This window comes from Salvia splendens, chromosome 7, assembly GCF_004379255.2.
Source record: "Salvia splendens isolate huo1 chromosome 7, SspV2, whole genome shotgun sequence".
NCBI classification, from domain to species: domain Eukaryota; kingdom Viridiplantae; phylum Streptophyta; class Magnoliopsida; order Lamiales; family Lamiaceae; genus Salvia; species Salvia splendens.
In genome coordinates this window covers 28533782-28548634 of record NC_056038.1, presented here as the reverse complement: position 1 = coordinate 28548634, position 14853 = coordinate 28533782, and the positions used below count along the sequence as shown (strand labels likewise).

At 44.2% G+C, this 14853-nt stretch overlaps 1 pseudogene; it reads left to right on the top strand.

The window, feature by feature from the left end:
• Nucleotides 1–8080: 8080 nt before the first annotated feature.
• LOC121810679 lies at nucleotides 8081–10241 on the top strand (annotated as a pseudogene).
• The last annotated feature ends 4612 nt before the right edge of the window (nucleotides 10242–14853 follow it).

Below are 14853 nucleotides of genomic sequence, written 5' to 3'. Positions count from 1 at the left end.
CTCGTCTTTGGGCTGATGAAATAAACATCTTTGACCGGACTCGTCTTTGGTCTGATGAAATAAACATCTTTGACCGGACTCGTCTTTGGTCTGATGAAATAAACATCTTTGACCGGACTCGTCTTTGGTCTGATGAAATAAACATCTTTGACCGGACTCGTCTTTGGTCTGATGAAATAAACATCTTTGACCGGACTCGTCTTTGGTCTGATGAAATAAACATCTTTGACCGGACTCGTCTTTGGTCCTAATTTGGCGAGTTTTATCGCTCGGATCGGACTTTCCGTTGTCCTAATTTGGGGATCGGACTTTCCCTTGTCCTAATTCGGCGAGTTTTATCGCGTGGATCGGACTTTCCCTTGTCCTAATTCAGGCAAGTTTTATCGCGAGAATCGGACTTTTGTTGCAGTTCGTTTCAGACGAAGTGCTTGATTTTTAAGCCGAATTGTGGTCTTGTATCCTCTTTAGAAGCTTGGACTTCACAATCGTTGGCTTATTGCAGCTCGTTTCAGACGAACTGCTTGTTTAAGCTGAATTGTGGTCTTGTATCTTCTGTAGAAGCTTTGACTTACAATCGTTGGCTTGTTGCAGCTCGTTTCAGACGAACTGCTTGTTTAAGCTGAATTGTGGTCTTGTATCTTCTGTAGAAGCTTTGACTCACAATCGTTGGCTTGTTGCAGCTCGTTTCAGACGAAGTGCTTGATTTTTAAGCCGAATTGTGGTCTTGTATCTTCTTTAGAAGCTTGGACTTCACAATCGTTAGCTTATATATGTTCTAAGAAGGGGATCAGCCTTCGAAGAACAAGATACCTCAGTAACATTTGTAAGAGACGACACGCACAGAGACAGACAAAACACATAGACAAAACGCATAGAGGCAAATAAAAAGCACATAGAGAAACAAAGATCAAGCAAACCAAATAAAGCACATTGACTGAACAGGACTCAAGACTGACTGACCGGACTGTCTCTTACAAATGGAACTTTTTGAGGTTGGAAATGTGCCATGTTCGGGGTACCTGTTCTCCTGACATGTGAGCCAATTTGTAAGACCCTTTGCCGAGGACTTCTGACACCCGATACGGACCTTCCCATGTGGGTTCGAGCTTGCCCAGCTTTTCTGCTCGGCTTACTTCGTTGTTTCTCAAGACGAGATCTCCCACTTGAAATTGCAGCTTCTTCACCCTTTGGTTGTAATACCGGGCTACTTGCTCCTTGTACTTGGCTGCTTTTATGCATGCCAATTCTCTTCTTTCTTCGGCAAGATCTAGCTCGGCTCTCAGTCCGTCGTTATTCATTTCTGCTGAGAAATTTAGAGTTCGGGGACTGGGTATGCCGATCTCCACCGGAATCACGGCTTCAGTGCCGTACACCAGACTGTACGGAGTTTCACCGTTGGAGGTTGTGGGTGTAGTTCGGTAGGACCATAGGACTTGAGGGAGATTTTCTACCCATTGTCCTTTGGCATGTTCTAACCGAGCTTTTAACCCTTTCACCAGGATACGATTTGTTACCTCCGTTTGTCCGTTTGCTTGTGGATGAGAGACCGAAGTGAACCGCTGTTGAATATTCAGCTCTTGGCACCAATTCTTGAACGTCTTGTCGGTGAACTGAGTCCCGTTATCCGAGATGAGGATGTGGGGTATACCAAATCGGCACACTATGTTCTTCCAGACGAAATCCAATGCCCTCGAGCTCGTTATCGTAGCTAATGGTTCAGCTTCCACCCACTTCGTAAAGTAGTCCACGGCAACGATTAGGAATTTCATTTGCCGAGGAGCTTGAGGAAGTGGTCCCACTATGTCTATGCCCCATTGCATAAAAGGCCAAGGGCTCTGCATAGTGGATAGATCGGTCTGCGGCATCCTTGGGATATTTGCATGGATTTGGCACTTCGGGCAGGTCTTGACGAGCTGCACTGCTTCTTGTACCAAGGTTGGCCAATAATATCCCCATCTTAGAACTTTTTTAGCTAAGGCTCTAGCTCCGATGTGGCTGCCGCACGATCCTTCATGAACTTCTCTGAGGATGTAGTCCGTCTCTTCTGGTCCTACGCACCGCAATAACGGCTGGAGGTAAGACTTTCTAAAGAGGATTCCTTCATGAGGTTCGTACCGAAGTGCTCGGCACGTGATCTTCCGAGCTTCTCTCTTATCCTCGGGCAATTGTCCTTGATCCAGATACTGCAAGATCGGCGTCATCCAGTTCGGCGAGCTGGATACTGAATGTACCTCGGCTTCATCAATGCTTTGATGCATTAATTCTTCCGCCTTTGAGCTCGGATCTGATGCCAACTTACTTAAGGTATCTGCTCGGCTATTTTCCGCTCTGGGAATGCGGATTATCCGAAAATAGGAGAAACTTCGGCTGATGCTTTGCGCTTTGTCCAAATACTTCTTCATTCTCTCGTCACGAGCTTCACTTGTACCCAACATGTGATTTACTATGACTTGTGAATCACAATGGACTTTGAGAGATTTGACGAGCAGACTTTGCGCTAACTGGAGTCCGGCCAGGAGGGCTTCGTACTCGGCTTCATTATTAGTAGTGGGGAATAGGAAACGAAGTGAATAGGTTACCTCGTGTCCATCGGGAGCGATAAGCAGAATACCAGCTCCACTTCCCGTTTTATTCGAAGCTCCATCTACGAATCCGCTCCAGCAGTCCGGCGGCTCTTCTTCGGATTCCAAGGGCTGTGCTAGTTTGGCATTGGCAGAATTTTTCTGTTCGGCAATGACAGGGATTGCTTGATCGAACTTGGCCTCTGCAAGAAAATCCGCCAAGGCTTGTCCCTTGATGGCTTTCCGAGGTAGGTACTCGATTGAGTGTTCTCCCAGCTCTATGGCCCATTTGGCGATTCTGCCTGATGCTTCTGGCTTGGTCAAAACTTGCCGAAGAGGCAGATCAGTTAAGACGCATACCTTGTGAGCATAGAAGTATGGCCGCAGTCTCCTTGCTGCATTTACTAACGCCAGAGCAATTTTTTCCAGAGGTTGATACCTTGTTTCTGGACCTCTTAATGCTCGGCTTGTAAAGTAGATGGGAAACTGCTTTAGACCTTCTTCTCGTACAAGCACCGCGCTGATGGTTTGATCCGATGCCGCTAAGTATAAGAATATTACTTCGGCTTCGGTTGGAGCAGAGAGAATAGGAAGCTCGGCCAGATAACTTTTGAGCTCGTCAAAGGCCTTTTTCTGCTCGGCTCCCCACTCGAACTTTGGTGCCTTTTTCAACACCTTGAAGAACGGCAGTTGCTTTTCGGCTGCTTGGGAAAGGAATCGATTCAGTGCGGCTAGACAACCGGTTAGCCTTTGCACGTCATGTATGGACTTCGGCATTGCCATGTTCTGAACGACTTGAACTTTTGAGGGGTTTGCCTTGAGTCCGTCCTTTGAAACCCAACAACCCAGAAACTTTCCCGAATCTACCAAAAAAGTACACTTTTGGGGATTAAGTTTGAGGTTGGCTTTCTTGAGCACGTTGAGAGTGGACTTGAGGTTGTGCTCGTACTCCGAAGTGCTTTTGCTTTTGACGACTATATCGTCAACATACACTTCGACCTCCTTTCCAATCAGGTGCCGAAAAAGCTTGTCTACCATCCTTTGATAAGTGGCTCCGGCATTCTTTAAACCGAATGGCATCTTTTTATAAGCGAAAATGCCGAAATCGGTAATGAAAGCTGTTTTCGGAGCGTCACTCTCATCCATCAATACTTGGTGATATCCTTTGTATAAATCAAGAAAACAGAAAATTTCGAAGCCGATCAAAGCTTCTACTTTTTTATCTATATTCGGAAGGGGATAGCAATCTTTAGGACAGTGCTTGTTTAGATCGGTAAAATCTATGCACATCCGCCATCCTCCTTCTTTTTTCTTGATCATCACAGGATTGGCCACCCAAGAAGGATATTTCACCTCGAATAGTACATCCGCTTTTAGCAATTGGCGGACTTCGTCATGGATGACTTGGCTTCTTTCTGCCGCAAAGAGTCTTTGCTTCTGTTTTACTGGCCGGATTGAAGGATCAATATTTAACCGATGAGTGATTACCTCGGGGGGCACTCCGATCATGTCCAACGGAGACCATGCAAAGACATCTTTGTACTCCTTGAGGAGCTGAATGGTCTTTTCCCGGAGTAGAGGCGTTCCTGCGAAGCCGATCTTGACCGTTCTGGATGGATCATCTTCGTATAACTGAACGGTCATTGAGTTCGGCTCTGAAGTGACTTCGGTCATCTCGCTTGCCTCTGACTCCGGTTGCTGTGATTGCTATGCTTGATGGTGCTGAACTGATTGTTCAGCACTTTTAAGCGCAATCTGCAGACACTCTTTTGCTCTCTTTTGATCACCTCGGATGACCGCTATCCCACCTTTAGTGGGGATCTTGATGGTGAGGTGATAAGTAGAGCAAACGGCCCGAACTGTGTTGAGCCAGTCTCTCCCCAGGATGATGTTGTACGGGGACCGAGCTTTCACCACAAAGAACTCGATCATCGTATTGGAGCTTGTAGGCGCTTTTCCCACCGTGATTGGAAGGCTGATAATACCTTCAGGGCGGGTGTCCTCCTGGGCGAAACTTTTCAGAGGAAGCGGAGCCGGACTGAGCCGAGCTGGATCCACTTCCATTTTATCGAAACATTCTTTAAAAAGAATGCTGACTGACGCTCCTGTATCCACAAATACTCTGTGGATCAGTTTGTTTGCCACTCCGGCTTGAATGACAATAGCGTCTTGGTGAGGAGAGATGGCTGGGACGGGATCGGCATCTGAAAATGTAATCACTTCGTCTTTCTTCAGCCTTTTATGTGTTGGCTCCTCTTGATTGGAACCTCTGCGTTCTGCTTTTAGGGACGACTTAGTCTTCCCGGCAGGGAGAGCATCAATAGTCAGGATTACTCCATCATATTGCGGCTCGTCGTCGTCTTCGGGATCCTCATGCCTTTTCGGATCCTGAGGATTGCAGTTCGCACCCCTCTGTCTTTTGTTCTTTTTCGGCTGCTTGCTTTGGTATTTTTTTAACGTTCTTGTTTTCACAAGAACATCAATACCTGCAGCCAAATCTCGGCACTCCTCGGTATCGTGTCCGTGGGCTTGATGGAAGGAGCAATATTGATCCTGAGGTCGCCGCGCGGCCGATTTCGTCATCCGCCTTGGTTTTTCGAACATATCGGAATGTAGTTCGAAAATTTCCGCTCTTGACTTGTTTAAGGGTACGAACTGAGCGGGCGGCTTCTCAGGATTGAGACGTGGTCCCAATCTGCCTTGTACTGGTGCCCTTTGAATTCTTTCAAAAGGAGTTCGGCGAGGAAACCTCTGATCGCTATGATCGGGCTTCTTTTCGTCTCCTCGGGATGAGCTGTCTAAGGACCGTTTTCGACGGTCTGCCTCATCCGCACGGGAAAACTGGTCCGCAATGTCCCACATCTCTTGAGCTGTTTGCGGACTGCATTCCACGAGCTTTCTGTAGAGAGCTCCGGGCAGGATTCCATTTTGGAATGCCGAAATGACAAGTAGATCATTGAGATTATCTACTTGTAGGCATTCCTTATGGAATCTCGTCAGGAAGTCGCTGATCTTTTCGTCGCGACCTTGACGTATAGAAAGCAGCTGAGCCGAAGTGATCCGGGCTTCCGCTTTCTGAAAGAACCTCCTGTGGAAAGCATCCATTAGATCTCGGTAGGATCTAATGCTGCCTTGAGGAAGGCTGTCGAACCACCTTCTGGCGTTCCCGATGAGCAGCTCGGGGAACAGCTTGCACATATGGACCTCGTTGAGACCCTGGTTCGCCATGTTATATTGATAGCGTCCCAAGAAATCATGAGGATCCACTAGCCCGTCATAAGTCATTGACGGTGTCCGGTAGTTCCGCGGCAAAGGAGTTCGGGTGATATCGTCCGAGAACGGAGTCTTTAATGATCCGTACATGGCGAACCCGATATCTCTTCGGTACGGAGGAGATGGAGTTCTCCTGTGGTTCCGGTACCGAGGAGGAACAGGAACATGTCGGGGTTGAGGATTCTTTCTCCTGGAAGACACGTCACTACTGCGGTAGTGACTTTCATGTCTGGATGAGGAGGGAGAATCCGCCGTTGTCTTCTCCGGCTGTTGGCTCTTCTGCAGGAAGGTTAAGAACTCCTCCTGCTTCTCGGCCAAGAACAGCTTGACAGCTTCATTTAAATCGGGCTGCTGGGAAGACTCGGTGCGATGACTCCTGGAGTGGCTTGTTCCTTCTTCGTGAGAACCGGAGGTAGATGTCTCCCGAGGCCGTTTTTCAGACCTGCGAGCTGGACTAGCTTCCTCACGGTTATCACGAACGGTATTATGGGTGTTATGTGATCTGGTATGCATTTTTTTGGGGTGGAAAAAGGGTCAAAAATTCGCTTTATCACAAATTTGGTTCTCTGTTTCCCACAGACGGCGCCAGTGATGAATCGGCGAATTTTTGATGGTGATGAATGCAGGAAGATGCAGATCACGACACAGATTTTACGTGGTTCGATTTACTGAGGTAAATCTACGTCCACGGGAAGAAATGAGGGCAGAGTTGTATTGCTTGATCTGTTTTCTTACAGCTTACAATACAGACTTGCTATTTTGTATTTGATCTCTAGAAAGCGAGAGAGTCTTAGAACGTAACCCTATCTATCTGATCTAGGTTCTATTTATACATTGACCTAGATCGTGGCATGCAGCCATTTACTAGGTAGTGGATGTCGTGGAGATCGTGGCGATCTTGCATGGGTCCACTATCCTGCATGAGTTAATGACTGCTTGACACCACTAAATAGATCGTGGGTGTAGTGGAGGTGGAAATCCTGCATGAGTCCACTATCTCCTAGTTCGGCCGAATACTGAGACCGAACTGCTGAATTATTGCCGAGCAGCTTTTGCCGATCTGAGAGTAGAGCTTGATGCCGACCTGAGAGCAGAGTTTGATTGGTTGGCTTTTACCGAGCTGTAGGCTGGGGCCGAACTCTTTGGTTGTGCCGAACTGAACTCTTTAGTCATGCCGAACTGATACTCTTTCTTGGGCTTTAGGCAGATGGGCTTTACTGCTGTTGGGCTTGTTTAGTACGTACTCCATCATATAAGTTTTTAATTCACAAATGAGTGAACCATGGTATTCCTCTAGGCTCCAGCTATTAAAGATCGAGTAAAGAGTTAAATCGTTGAAGCTGCAATTGCCAAAGAGTTACTATGTTTGTATCTTGCTACCCTTTTAAAGTTGGATTTACAATACTCAATTCTCAACACACAATAAATCCTATAAATGCGGGTATTGGGTATCTCAAGTTGTATCGAGTCAGCGTCGGGTATACTTGACACCAATATTCATTTTACAACTCATATCCCCTTGACATCCTAGTTTGCCAAGGTCTATATAGAATTGAAATTCAATACGCATGCAATTAATTAAAATCCTACAACTAGAATGCATTTGTACATGCATAGAAATAAATATTGCACATGATTTTAAGGGAGAACAACTTATTAAAACTCCTCAAACCTTAGATGAGAAGAAGATGACTTGCACTTAGCTGCATGTAGAATTTCAATTCAACCTTAAATATTATGACCTATTTCCCACAAAATTAATTCTTAGTTATTGAATGAAAAATAAAATTTTAAGAATCGAAACTAGAACTTAAAAAAACATAAGGAAAAAAACATGTTTTGCTAAGAGAGGTGAAAATATTGGTGTGCCATCTTTATTCTTCCTTTATTATTATCCTTAATTTATCATATTATGAATTCCAAGAGGTTTGGACGGGACTCTTTTGTTATGATTTCTCCAATAAATTTCATCCTTTAATTTAGTTTATGTTTTATGGAATGCTAATAAAGGTATGACCCATAATATCTCGAATCATTGGCCTTACTTATTAAGAGATCTATTATTAGGAGGAAAAAGAAAGATGAGAAAACACAATTATTTGGTCAAAAATTCATCCTCCTCAAGAGAGAGGAGGATGATTTTCAGTTCTTTCTACTTGGAGAGAATTTTGTCCTTATTCATCTATATCTATTCATCTAGTTCAAGTTCTTGGCAGATTATTGCCCACGCAATAACAAAGAATGATATGCGGGATTATGTCAAAAGTTTGTAGGTTTGATAATGAAGATCTCTAATATGGATTCCAATGCATGTTGGAGAAGGATTTGAATATTAACCTTCTGCACAAATCACATATGTAGTTTTCACATGTAAACAATTTATGCAATTTTCATAAAATTGATTTAACTTTCACCAAAGGACTCCGATTATGGCGGCGTGCAAGATATGCATGCTAAGTTCTTTCGAAGATGAGAAGTTATATTATGGCCTGATAGCATAAAAAAATGTTAAATCTATCAAATCAGGCTCAAAATTTTGTTTTGGGATCTAGGCAAAAGGTTTTATCACATGGAGAATCGCAAGCCACCGTCCGATCGATCTTTGGAGATCGTTAGGTGCTAATATTCTATCTAATTAGCCATTGATCTCTAGAAATCAAGCATATGTTTAATTATATGCATGCAATTAAACATTTTTATTTTGCTCTAGGAATAAGTTTAAAGTTTAAACCATGTCTATTAAATTTTGATTAATTTATCCTAGTTGTACTGGATTAAAAGGGAAAATTCTTTAGTGAATCTGCATAATATCCCCATCATATGGGCCGCGATCAGAGCCTTGATAGTGCACCCACCATGAGACTCAGTAGAACGCGGTCATAAATTACACGCTACATTATTTTTCTCATGAACTAGTATGTTACTATTAAGCAAGAAATTATCATATAATTCAACCTAGAATAAATAATAGGAATACACAAACTCCATGTAAAATTTGTAGAAATCCACTATATCGGGCTTAAAACAAGATAGTGGGCCACTACAGTGAACTTAAGAATAGTTTGCAAAAAAATCAAATTTTGTAATATTATTTATGCGACTAAAGGCCATTATTTGTCCTAAATATATGTAGATTTTATTATTTTGGTCCAAAACATTATCTTTTGAATTATTCGGTCCCGCACAAATAAAAACGGGTCACATTTAGTCTGAATTAGATGGAAATAGTTAAATTTAACGGTCAACGAATATTAATTGAATTTTGACCGGATTAATATTCAATTAACTATTTATTATTATTTTTACAAATCAACAATAGTGAGGAGAGCGGTGGAGAGATTCAATCACGACGCCAATTCCAGGTTCCTGTACGATTGCATTTCCGATCTCTTCGCGGATCGGTTGAGATCGGATATGGAGATGCTGAAATTGGGAAAATTGAACCGAATTAGTCTCGCCGCGAAATGGTGCCCCTCTCTGTATTCGTCGTTTGACAGAATCACGTTGATGTGTGAGACCATAGCGAAGAAGGTGTTTCCGGTGGCGGAGTTTTCGGAGTATGAAAGCGTGGAGGAGGCGTATTATGCATATAGAGTGAGGGATCGGCTGAGGAAGGAGGTGCTTGTGCCGCTGCGGAAGGCGTTGCAGCTGCCGGAGGTTTACATCGGCCCCAACGATTGGGGATCTCTGCCTTACAACAGAGTCACTTCCGTGGCGATGAAAAACTACATGGAACTATTCTTCATTCACGATGAGGAGAGGTTTCGTGAGTATCTCGGGAAAGTGAGATCCGGCAAAGCCACTATTGCTGCCAGAGCATTACTTCCTCACCAGATAATCGAATCGTTGGATGATGAACATGGCGGCGAAGTGGCGGAGCTGCAGTGGAGGAGAATGTTGGATGACATGGCAATGATTAGAAAATTGAGCAACTGCCTTGCAATCAGTGATGTTTCAGGGAGTATGTTTGGGATTCCGATGAAGGTATCAGTGGCGCTAGGGATTTTGGTGTCGGAATTGAGCGAGGAGCCATGGAAGGAGAAGCTCATCACTTTCAGCCAAAATCCACAGCTTCAAAAAGTGGAAGGGGAGAGTTTGAAATCGAAAACTGAGTTTGTTAAAAGTATGGAATGAGGGTATAACACTGATTTCCAGAAAGGTGTTTCATGTGATACTTGAAGTGGCGGTGAAAGGGAAGCCTAAGGCGGAGGAGATGATAAAGAGGCTGTTTGTGTTCAGTGATTCGATGAGGCATCAGCGAATCCATGGGAGACGGATTATGAGGCGATAGTGAGGAAGTATAAAGGGAAATGATATGGAGAATGTGTGCCGGAGATTGTGTTTTGGAATCTCAGGGATTCGATGGCGACACCGGTGTCGGCGAACTAGAAGGGTGGCGCTAGTTAATTGAATATTAATAATAAATAGTTAATTGAATATTAATCCGGTCAAAATTCAATTAATATTCGTTGACTGTTAAATTTAACAATTTTCGTCCAATTCGGACTAAATGTGACCCGTTTTTATTTGTGAGGGACCGAATAATTCAAAAGTATAATGTTTAGGACCAAAATCATAAAATCTCCATATGTTTAGGACAAAAAATGACCTTTACTTTAGTCTATTTATGCTATATTTAAAAGCTCAAACGCAACCTTCTCCCACGATTTTAGCTTCTTTCGGTCATAGAGCATGGGTTATTCTTTTTCGTATTTTAGTAGTTTCTTCAAAAAATCACTATCTAAGTTCTGGGGTGTTTTTTTTTGCTTTAATTTTTCATAAAGTTTATGATACTTATATGATTTTTAATGAAACTTAATGATCCCTTAACTTGTAGCAGTACATTTAATGACTTTTACACGAATAGCTTTTTCACTCATGTGTGGAGAGATCAGTGGCGGACGCAGAAATAAATTTTGGCAGGGGCTTCACTAAAAATTTTCATACTCCCTCCGTCCCCTAAAAATAGAAATTCTTTTATTTTTTTGTCAGTCCCCTAAAAATAGAAACTTTCCATTTTAGGAAATTTTTTTCTCTCATTAAGGATCCATTTTCCACTAACACATTTTATTTCTATTCATTTCTTATTTTACCAATTTTGCATTAAAATTCAAGCAGGTGAACAATGGGACATTTATTCATGGATGAATATAATTTTATATTAACAAAAAGAAAAATAAAATTGTTGTGCTTGTTTTGCTAAAGCAATAAGTATCTAATATTACATAAAAAAATGCATAATTATCTCGTAAATTTTAAAATTTGAATATAAATACATGAACTTTTGATTTTTATAACTTTTCTCCTAGATCTAAAATCAAAACATAGGTGGCAAATTAAAGCTTATGTGGTAATCAAAACTACACAAATATGTTTATATTAATTAAAAATATGAATTTGAATTTGTGAACTATGACAAAAGAAAAGAAAAAAATTGACCTGGCCTAACCCATTAAAGTGGTAAAGAAGACAAGTTGTAATTCTCGTTTGAAATTTGTGGGAGAAAAATTCAATATTTTTTTGTTCTACCGTTTGGAATAAATTTAAATGGAGTGTGGCTGTATAAGAGCATCCGCAATGGGCAGACGATGGCACGCCCGATGGCGCGCATCGTCCGCACCCATTGCGGGTGCGTGCCATAGGGCGCGGACGATAGTCGCGCCCTATACTTCGGTGACGGAGGATAGCGCGGACGATGGCCATCGTCCGCGCCATCGTCCGCCCCATTATGGAGGTCGCGGACGATCGACGCGGACGATGGCACGCGGTTTTGATTTTCTATTTAAATCCCGTTTCTCATTCAGTTGTGCATACAAACATATCGACTATCTCTTTACATATTCTCTCTCTACATCCAACCAAAATGAATCTCGGCGACGACACCAATAGTTCTAGTTCATCTGAATCCGGTGGTTCGCTTGACGAAGCATTAGATGCAGCCGTTGAAGAGGCCATGGCGGCATGCTATGCGCAAATGCAGCGCGAGAGGGAGACGGCGGCAGCGGCGGCTGAGCAAGTCCATTGGCCTATTCGACATAGTTCGTATGTCCGACGCGACCACCAGGAAGCTCACAGACGTCTGGTTGAAGACTATTTTGCCGATCAACCGCGATGGGGCCCGACTGTTTTCCTCTGCCGGTTTAAAATGTCGAGGTACCTTTTTCTCAGCATTGTTCGTACATTGTCTTCACGTGATGAATACTTCACGTTTTGGGAGGACGGCATCGGGAAACCCGGCCTTACACCATTGCAAAAGTGCACGACTGCTATTCGTCAGTTGGCATACGGCACCACGGCGGACCTTTTTGACGAGTACCTCCACTGTGGGGAGACTACAGGCCACGAGTGTCTGAAGAGCTTTTGTCGGGGAATAGTAGAGACCTATGGCGACACATATTTGCGCAAGCCGACAGCCACTGATTGCCAGGGTCTGATGCAGATGCACGAGAGGGCGCACGGGTTTCCCGGGATGCTCGGGAGCATCGACTGTATGCAGTGGGAGTGGAAGAATTGTCCGACGGCGTGGAGAGGCCAATTCACAAGTGGATACAAGGGCAGCCACCCGACGATGATCCTCGAAGCCGTCGCTGACCATCGGCTCTGGATCTGGCATGCTTACTTCGGCGTAGCCGGGTCGAACAACGACATCAATGTCCTCAACTCGTCCACCCTCTTCACCGACCAATGTAACGGCAACGGCCCAGCCATCGAGTTCACTGCCAACAGACGCCAATACCATATGGGGTACTACTTGGCCGATGGCATCTACCCACGGTGGCCAGTTTTCCTAAAGACGGTCAGCTGCCCAATTGGTGAGAAGAGGGTTTTATTTGCGCAAAAGCAGGAGGCGGCGCGGAAGGATGTCGAGCGGGCATTTGGGGTGTTCCAATCACGGTGGGCAATTGTGAAAGGGCCGGCTCGTTTCTGGTACAAGGAAGTCATCGCCGATGTCATATATGCGTGCATAATCATGCACAACATGATAGTCGAGAGTGAAGGCGGAAGCATCACCGACTGGAATGAAGACGACCGTGCATCTAGCTCTTCCGGCACATCGACCGACACACCCGATAGAGGGTTACCGTTAGGCTTCGAAGAGGTTCTATCTAGATAGGCCTCAATGCGCAACCAACAGGAGCATGCGCAGCTCATGAGCGACGTGATTGAAGAAGTGTGGGCTCGTAACCGCCGTCGCTGAGTTTGCATTTTTTTTAATTCACATTGTAATGTATTAATTTTTATTAAATGAAATGAAGTTTTTGAAATTCGTATTTTAATGTATTATTTTTTAAAAAATTTGTATGAATTTTGTAAATATTAAAAAAATGATGACGTGGCGCGTCTTAGGGCGCCCCATTGCAGGTGGGGAGGTAGGAGGATAAAACTACTGACGTGGCGCGCCATAGGGCGCGCCTTAGGGCGCTGCATTGCTAATGCCCTAAGGGAAAAACTTTTTTAGTTTTCGGTAAATTACGTTGTTCAATAGAAAATGTTTCTTGCAAATTTAGGAAACAATTTTTAAAGTTTTATTATTATAAGTAAGATCATTAAAATGTAGTTACACTTGCAAGATCGTGCCACCGTTTAACTAGGGAATAGGTATTCACTTTTTCAATATTATTATCATATTGTATTCATTTAAGTTTAACAGCTTTTATTTATTTCTATCTTCTTTTTCCCATTATATGCGGTTGCCATGGTTCCAAGACGTTTTCTCGGTGATTTTATTTTTTTCAGCCCCTCCTTCCCATTAAATCTTCTTCCCATTAAACCCCAAAGATATTAGCTTGGGAAGGGCTTAAGATAATTTCTAAGAAAGTTGAAATTTTTTATAGTATAAATTTATTATAAAAAAAAAAGTTTGGGAGGGGCTTAAGCCCCCACCCCCTCCACTTGTGTCCGCCACTGGGAGAGATGTCGCAAATCCATATCGACATTTGAACTTGCTTTAATTGCCGCGTGCTTTCTTTACGATCATAGCATAGCACTCCCTCAACCAAACACACGTTCATTCTTAACAATTGTTATTAATCGTGATTAGAGTGTCCACAGTGGGAGAGCCGCGGCCAGTGGCTCGGGTGCGCGGCCCCCACTGCAGAGAGCCGATAACGGTGGCTGAGGGCCGAGAGCCGAGAGGGAGCCGCGGCCGCGGCCTTCACGCGGCTGAGCCGTGGGGTACGCGGCCCACCACTGCAGCGGGCCGTGTTTCGTGGCTCAGCCACTGAGTTTTAATATTTTTTTTGCTTTTTTTATTAAATACACCCTATTTTCCTCCATTTTCTACCCCAATTCAAACACCACTCTCTCCAATCTTTCCAATCTATTTTAATTCAACTTCTGAAATATGGATTCCGACGATGAACGGTACCAAGAAGCGGTAGATCTGGAGTTCCAAAACCTGGTTGCAGCGGTGCAACAGGAAGCTGACGAGGCGGAGGCGGCGGCGGCGGTAGCAGTCCCTCGGCCGTTCTATCATCGGCGGTATATCGACCGTGACCATGCCGGGGCTGACCGTCGGTTGATGGAAGACTACTTCAGCGAGAACGCCCGTTATCCGCCAGAGATTTTCCGTCGGCGTTTCAGAATGTTGCAACAACTCTTCGTCCATATAGCGACGTGTTTGGCGCAGCGGTTCAAGTGCTTCAACTTGCGATATGATGCCACCGGCCGACCCGGCTTGTCGACATATCAGAAGTGTACGGTGGCAATTAGGCAGCTTGCCTATGCCGGGCCCGCTGACATGTTTGACGAATACCTACAGATGGACGAAACGACTGCCCTACAGACGTTGAGGCAGTTTTGTAGGGGCATTAAGGATATCTTCAAAGGGGAGTATCTACGGAAGCCAACGGCCGATGATTGCCAGAGTCTGATTGATATGCACGGGACTGTACATCATTTTCCAGGGATGTTGGGAAGCATCGATTGCATGCACTGGCAGTGGAGGAACTGCCCGGTGGCTTGGAAGGGGCAGTTCACTTCTGGTTTCAAAGGCCGACATCCCACGATGATCCTGGAA